Genomic DNA, 8,708 nt, shown 5'->3' on the forward strand with positions numbered 1-8,708 from the left:
CCAACTGGGTGTGGTACTATGTAATTGGCCCCTGTGAACTCATAGGGAGTGGCACTATTAGGAGGTGTGGCCTGGTTGGAGGAGGTGTGTCACTGTGGGCTTCGAGGTCTCCTATGCTCAAGCTACATCGAGCTCAGTTGCTTCTTGTTGCCTGTGTGCCAAGATGTAGGACTCTCAGCTCCTTCTCCAGCACTGTCTGCCTGCATGCCACCATCTCCTGTTACGATGATAATGGACTAAACCTCCAAACTGTAAGCCAGCCCAATTAAAAGTTTTTTGTTATTTTTTTTATAAGAGTTATCATGGTCATGGTGTCTCTTCACAAGCAATAGAAACCTTAACTAAGACAGAAATTGGTACCAGGGACTGAGGGATTTCTGGGATAGGCCTGACCATGTTTTTGTTTGGAATTTGGACTAATATGAACTAGAAAGGTAATCGATCACTTTAAGTGCTGCTTAGTGGAACGTACTAGAAAGAGCATGGGGGACCATGGTGCTGAGTGTGGTTTGATGAACTGTGGGGGGGCCTGACTCCAGAGGTTTTGGAGGAGAAGCATTTTAATATGTTGCCCAGAGAGCATGCTTGTGGTATTTTGATCATTCCCGTGGTATTTTGATAATGGTATTGAATTGGTAAGGAATGTGGCTGCCTTTGACCCTTGTCTGAAGAGTCTGCCTCCAGATAAACTGAAAAGTTTTGGATTAATCTTAAAACAGCCTGGTGTAGACTCTGTCCTGTGGTTATTAGTGTTAGCTTGATTAAAGATCTGTAACGGGAAGGAGCGTGCTGAGCAAGTGAAAATATCAAATGTACAATTTGGGGAGAAAAGGGTTCATTTGACCTATCCTTCTATCTTGCTCTTTGCTATTGAAGAAAATGGGGGCAGGATCCTCGAGGCAGGAGTTGATGCAGAGGCTATGGAGGGGAGCAGCTGCTTTCTTATAGAAGCCAGGACAACCACCAGCCCAGGGATGGTACCATTCACCATGGGCTGGGCCCTCCTCCATTGACCACTAATTGAGACAATGCCCTACAGCTGAATCTCGTGGAGACAGTTCCTCAGCTAATGCTCTTTCCTCTCTGATGAGTGTAGCTTCTGTCAAGTTGATACACGAAATGGAGGGCCCTCAAGTTCTGACCACTGGGGGCTAGAGAGATGGCCCAAAGGTTAAGAGCACTTGCTACCCTTTCAGAGGACCCCTGTTCCGTGCCAGTCCTCATATCTGAAGGCTCCAATTCCCTTAAAACTCCAGTTCTGGGGGGGGTCCAGCACACTCTTGACCTCTGTGGGAACTTACACACCTATGTGTATGTGTGACCTCATGCTTGTGCGCACACCCACACAAAAGATTAAAAACTACGTATTCAATTAAAAACAAAAATCCTGTCTGCTGAAAATAGAGGCAAAGTGTTTAATGTCTCCCCGACATGGCTCTTGGTTGTTAAACAGGAAACAGGCTCCTCACCTCCTTCAAACTCTTCCGCATCCACTGGCCGTGTGTTGACTTTAGAAGCCAGCAAGTGTGTGGAAGTCACATGTTAAAGCTGGCAGCACTTTGGGTCATTCTGGGAACAGAACGGTTCCCTCCCCATAACCCTGGGCCTCACTCAGCAACCCACTGAATCTGGGTGAGTGAAAAGCAAATTAATCACACCATTGAGATCTCACCTATTATCTTACCTCGTTATATTATAGGTAAAGAAATAAATCTATATAAATTGATTTGAAAAGATACTTGGGAGAAGTTGGGAAGAAAGCAAGCTGGGTTCAGAATAATTTTTGTGATTTCCAGCTATGAAAAATATGCATGCACCCTTGCGTGAGTAAATATTTCTGTTAAGGAACAGTGATTGTTTACAGGAAATCTTCCTGGAGATTTAGGATGACATGGGGACATTAACTTTTCCATTTACGCCCTTTTGTGCTGTTTTTTTTTTTAAAGGGCATATATTGGAATTAAAACTTGGCTGGGGGGCGGCTGGAGAGATGGCTCAGCGGTTAAGAGCATTGCCTGTTCTTCCAAAGGTCCTGAGTTCAATTCCCAGCAACCACATGATGGCTCACAACCATCTGTAATGAGGTCCGGTGCCCTCGTCTGGCCTTCAGGCATACACACAGACAGAATATTGTATACATAATAAATAAATAAATAATAAATATTTAAAAAAAACTTGGCTGGGCATGATTCCCCCTGCAATCCTGGCACTTGGGAGGCTAAGGCAGAAGAACTTCTGCAGACCTAGGGCCAATCCAGACCGCATCATCCATATCCAGCCAGTTCGGTGTACAGAGTGAGATCCCATCTAAAATAACAGTAAAAAAAATAATAATATGTAAAACGAATCCAGAAAACAAAGAATCCACCCCCACCAGCTTGCTCGCTGTTCAAAAAGAGCAGCTGGGCTCGCGGGCGGGCCTTGATCTCATACCCGTGACCCCTGACCCTCCTCCGACACCTTCCCTGTAACTGAGCCGCAGAGCCACGGGCCGGGAGCGTCCGTGCCTGTGTTGTACAGGGCAGCGTGGGGACCCTGTCACCTCTCATTTCCTACGCGCAGGATTATAACCAAAGCCGGTGGTTTGGGTCTTGCCAACCTTTGAATGTCAAGGGCTCTTATCTTGAGCCCTCCCCTTGCTTTGCGTCTTGGTGCTATTAAAGCATGTCATCTCTTGACAAGCGCTGCCTTCGGCCTCTATATTTAGCCTAGCCAGGGCTGACCACAAATGGTCATGAGGCAGCTTCCCCGTGGTCCCCAGAAGTGATAACAATAGAAATATGGCTACTGGCTGGTTTACTGAGCATCTGCTAGGTGCTGAGCACGGCGTCAGGTGCTTAAGAATAGCAGATAAAATTCCTACACAGGATAAGTGCTTACTCCACTTCTAGGTGGAACACGGGGCTTTGTAATGATATCATATACTGACTGATTGACTACTTACGCTCTGATACAGGGAACCGGGGGCAAACAATGGGGGCCCTATTTCACAGAGGGCATCATTTCACCCCGGTAGGGAATCTATCCTTGGAGTCTTTGTTCCGATACACAGGGCTTCTGTTCCGTACATTTAACGTCAGCCCCGAGTCAAGGTGGTTGGCTCAGCATGGGTCCCCGGCTTTGCAAGTAGCCGGACTGTTGGTGTGTGTCTCTCACCCGTGGTAATGGCTGCTGCCCTGGCCCTTGGCTGTCTCTTTTGCAGAACAGGCTTTGTTTTGGCTTTATCCTGCTTGTCTACATCACTAGCAGCTGAATCCAGGACCCTGGAGGAGGATTCATCGGTCCTTGTCCCGCCCCAGCTGAAAAGAGAGGCTGGAGCTGAGTTTTCAGATTCAGTCGCGGGGAGTGGATGTTTTCCAGCCCCATGATTCGATTCACAAAGTGAGGAGTTCCCAAAATATGAGTTGTGTGCTGACAGCCAGAAAGATCTGCATATGCCCTCCAGGTCTGGCCTGGGGTCCCCGTCTTCCTCCCGCGACTGTCTGATCTTGGACAGAGGGTTTTTTTTTTTTTTACCCATATCTATGGGATTACTGCGAACAGTTTACTAAAGCAGACTTAATTAAGACGGAATGTGTGCTGTTCCCCAGAGCTGGGACACGAGTGGTTTTCTAAACAGTCTTGCAGTGTGAAGAGGTCTTGAATGGGAGGTTTATGAGGTTAAGACTCGAAAAGAAGCCAGTCACTTTCAGTGCGATAACTGTATTAACAGTTAGAAGAGTGACTCACACGGGAAAAATGTGTGTCCCTTTAAATGTCACCAATAAACACTGAAATAAAAGCTCTCCATCTGGGGCTGGAGAGATGGCTCAGTGGTTAAGAGCACTGGCTGCTCTTCCAGAGGTCCTGAGTTCAATTCCCAGCACACATGGTGGCTCACAACCACCTGGTGCCCTCTTCTGGTATGGCCCACAGACACACATGCAGACAGAACATTATATACATAATAAATAAATATTTTAAAAAAAAGTTCTCCATCCAAACAGAGCTCTTGCTGGATTAGCATTGATTAATTTGATTCTATGATTTCCCCACCCATCCACCCTTTCTGGGAGAGTTTCTCTGAGTTCTGACTGTCCTGGAACTCACCCTGTAGACCAGGCTGGCTGGGCTTGAATTCACAAAGATCCTCCTGCCTGTACCTCCCCAGTGCTGGGGTTAAAGGTGTGCACCACCACTGCCCAACTGATTCTATGTTTTCAGAAGTATTAAAAAAAAGACTTTATGTTTTACTGTATTCTGTAAGTTAGATTTTGATGAGTTCAGAGGGATATTACCATTCTCTGCTCACAAGGTGGCAGTAGAATTTAGTGTTGAGAGCAAAGACAGCTGCTACTAAATAAATGATTTATGATGAATCTGGGTATTGCTGTGTAGCTTTGGGAGCTACAACTTTGAGCCATCTGATGTACTAGGGTCCTCTGAAAGAGCCACAAGTGCCTTGTCGCTGCTGAGCCCTCTCTACAGTCTCGTGCCATTAACTAGTGGCAACTTTATTCCTCTAACAGACAGTTGGTAACATTTGAATACTTTTGTTTGGCTGGTTTTGATACAGGGTCATGAGTGCCATACAGGTTGGAGCAAAATGCCCAGGTTCAATTGTTCCTTTTATGGTCAGCCTCCCAAGTAGAGGAGACAGTGTTGGTTGTCATTGACACTGGTATTTATTGGGGAGGGCCAGGGATGCTACTGAATATTCTACACTGTGCAGCACAAACCCTGCCCTGAACTGAGAATTAGGAAGCCCCAGTGTTTCTTTTTCTCAGGTTGAGTACCCTTTGTTGTCTATGCCAGCGTGAGCCAGTCCTCCTCCTGGGGACTGGATCACCAAGTAGATTAAACAGTCAGGACCTTATATTCTTCAGTGGGACAAATTGTTAATAATCTCAGGGAAGATTTTCTTTAAATTTAATACAGTGATTGGAATGGTGTTGAAATACTCCTCATACAACCAGCCTTGTAAGAATTTCTGGGCCAACAAAATGGCTCCGTGGATAAAATTGTCTGCTGCACAAGCCTGGGTTCAATCTCTGGAGCCCAGGTCAAGATATAGGAGAGAACCAACTCCACAGAGTTGTTCTTTGATTTCCACGTGTGTGCTCTAGAGCTTCATGACTACCCACATCCAGGATATAATGATAATCATGTTGATGATGATGACAATAAAAAGAAGAGAAGCAATATCCACACAATTTCCTTTGTTGCAATCGATTGTACTTGTGCAAGCATTTGCTCCCAGCTAACTAGCACTCAGTAGCTACAGACAGAGGTTGAAGAACTTGAGTTCAAGGCCAGCTTGGGCCAACTTGTCTTAAAGCATCACACAATTTTTTTCAAAAGAATTTCCTTTTACATCCTACTGCACGTACTGGCTTTGGGGGAGCCTAGGCAGTTTGGATGCTCACCTTACTAGATCTGGATGGAGGTGGGTGGTCCTTGGACTTCCCACAGGGCAGGGAACCCTGATTGCTCTTTGGGCTGACGAGGGAGGGGTACTTGGTTGGGGGAGGGTTAGGGAAATGGGAGGCAGTGGCGGGGAAGAGACAGAAATCTTTAATAAATAAATAAATAAATAATAAAAATAAAAGAATTTCCTTTTACAGTCTTGCTGTTTCTAAAGCTTCCTCATAAGTGGTGGGTTGATGGCTTCATATTGTGAAGGAAGCTTTGGGTTCTGTGAAATTTGAATTGACTGTCTGTCTTACAAAGTGTCCCTTGTCCCTGTCTCATGAAGTCTCCTTCTCTATTTCCCCCCACAGAATTTATTTAATACAACTTATATCTAGAAGGCATTATTACAAGACCCTGGAGAATGAACTCAGTGTCTTGAACATCTTAGTAAGCGCTTTACCACTGACCTAACTTTGGTGAAGCAGGGGCCCTGGAAGAGTTCATGGAATCTTTCCAGCTGTAGATATCCTCGCTCGGCGTTTTTGCTCAGGAAATGCCTTATGTAGCAGGAAGACAAGGGAACAATTGTGTGACTGTTGTGAGTAGATTGTAGGGCATCTGGGTGTATCTCACAGATACCACAAACGAATGTGGACCCTTCAGAGTCTCAGTGTAAGCTAGCTGCTTTCCTCTTTGGGGGCCTTTTCATTTATCTATTGGGGAGGAGAGACTTGCCATCAGTTCAGTATTACTCCACTTTAGGAGTCGGCTGGTTCTAGTTCTTGCTAAACGCTGCCCACTTGAACTGCCATCTAGGTGTGGGGTAGTGTAGTTGAAAGGGTCCTGGACTTGGACTCTGAAGATTTCTTTGAACTCTTTAAATTGCAACATTTCCTTGTACCCGTGATGTCTTTCTCATTATCTGGAGAGAAGAGGGTTGGATCTTGTGTCCCTAACAGTCACATGAAGCTTTGAAGTGTGAACCTCAGAGTTAACAAATGCCAGGCAAATTTTACCTGCTGGATAGGTTTTTTAAAATATTTATTTATTTATTTATTTATTTATTATGTATACAATGTTTTGTCTGTGTGTATGCCTGCAGGCCAGAAGAGGGCACCAGACCTCGTTACAGATGGTTGTGAGCCACCATGTGGTTGCTGGGAATTGAACTCAGGACCTTTGGAAGAGCTCTTAACCACTGAGCCATCTCTCCAGCCCCCTGCTGTATAGTTTTATGTCAGCTTAACGCAAGCTGGGGTCATTGGGAAGGAGGGAGCCCCAGTTGAGAAAATACCTCCATAGATGGGGCTGTAGGCAAGCTTGGAAAATGTCTTTTTAATTGCTATCAACAAGGGCCCAGTCTGTAGTGTGCGGGGCTACCCATGGACCAGTAGTCCTGGGTTTTATAAGAAAGCAGGCTGAACAAGTCAGAGGAAGCAAGCCAGTAAGCAGCTCCCCTCCATGGCCTCTGCTTTAGCTCCTGCCTCCAGGTTCCTACCCTGTTTGAGTTCCTGTCCTGACTTCCCTTAGTGCTAAACAATGATTTAGAAGCCTAAGTCAAATGAATCTTTCCCTCCCCAAGTGGCTTTGGTCATGGTGTTGCATCAGCGTAGTAGTAATCCTGACTAAGCTTAGAGGAAGTGTGGGAGATGGCTGGAAGATCAAGCTTGAGAAATACACTGTTGTTTGGCTTTAGTTCAGATTCTAGACCCTAAAGTTAAAATTAACAAAGTCACAGCCCACTTTGGTTTTGCATACCTCCCTGCCACAAGACATTTAGAGGGACCGACATGACAAACAGAAAGGGACTGCGTGGGCTCCGTGCTCACAAAAACTTGAGTTTTAACATCAACTCTGCACTTGACTAGGACCGGGGAACATCTCTTAACTTTGGTTTCCTTATCTGCCAAATTGGGCTTGGCCTGAGGTCATGAAGTTAGTGGGTTCAAAGTATCTCACACACGGAAGCTATTTTGTGTTATTCTCCTTTTATTATTAATGTTATCATCAGATGTGGGGAAGGGATTATTCCAGGAAATCACTGGATGCCCAAATGGCTGGGTCTGAGCCACCTCGTGGGGTGGTGTCGCTCATTCCTACAGCCTCCTAGCTTCCAGATTGGTTTCAGAAAAACCTAAAGCTTCTCTGGTCATTGTTTCATTACCTTTTCCATACGACCTCTTCTGGTTATGATGTAAAAGTGCATGTTTTTCCTTTTAGTCTCTTGTAACATGATTAATAAAAACCCCAGGGACTGATATTGGGGTTCAACCTGAAGGTCAGAAAAGCAAAACAACCAGTCACTGGCTCTTACCTCTACCTCAGACCAAAATGCCTCCAGAAGTCCTCAGACTGACTGAGAGCTGTCTCCTTCCATTTTTTAGTCTTCTCTGGTGCTGTGATTAAAGGCGTGCACCACTACCAGTCAGTTTCTATGACAAACTAGAGTGGCTGCTGGGATTAAAGGTGTGTGTCACCACTGCCTGGTCTGTAAGGCTGACCAGTGTGGCTGTTTTACTCTCTAATCTTCAGGCAAATTTTTATTTATTAAAATACAAATGAAATATCACTATAATCTCTGGTATAGTTTGGATTTGAAGTGGCCTCCTAGAGGTTCATCTATAAGAGGTTTGGCCACCAGCCTGTGGTGCTATTGTGGCGATGTAGGATCTTTAGGGCCTGAGACCTACTGGGAAAGTTAGGTAATTGAGTACATGCTCTGGAAAAGACTATCTCCAGTCTCTAATCACCCTGTTTCTGGCTGGTCTCTCTTTTATTCACCATGGATGTTGTTAGGATTTTTTAAAAATATTTATTTATTTATTATGTATACAATATTCTGTCTGTGTGTATGTCTGCAGGCCAGAAGAGGGCACCAGACCTCATTACAGATGGTTGTGAGCCACAATGTGGTTGCTGGGAATTGAACTCAGGACCTTTAGAAGAGCAGGCAATGCTCTTAACTACTGAGCCATCTCTCCAGCCCCGTTAGGATGTTTTTCTACACTGAAGGCCCAAAAGATATGGGACCAATATGTCACAGACTGAAACCTCTGAAACTCTGCTTAAATACACTTTTCTCCTTTAAACTAATTTTTCTTGAGTTGATTATCACAGCCACAATGTGGAGGCCCAAAAATGTGAGCCTATTTCCACCTTGACCAAAGGTCAGAGAGTTTCAATTTACCTCTATTCCTTCAAGATTCTGGTGTTTCTTCCTCAAAGGTCCCACCTAGATTCAGTTCAGAGAGTTCTGCTCTCTCAAGGTTATTGTCAACAGGTGTGGGTAATGCCCAGACCTTGTATTTCAGGAATAG

The sequence above is a fragment of the Microtus oregoni genome, unplaced genomic scaffold (genome assembly GCF_018167655.1).
Source record: "Microtus oregoni isolate MIOR12 unplaced genomic scaffold, Mior012 000001F_ref0000356, whole genome shotgun sequence".
In the NCBI taxonomy this organism is placed as follows: domain Eukaryota; kingdom Metazoa; phylum Chordata; class Mammalia; order Rodentia; family Cricetidae; genus Microtus; species Microtus oregoni.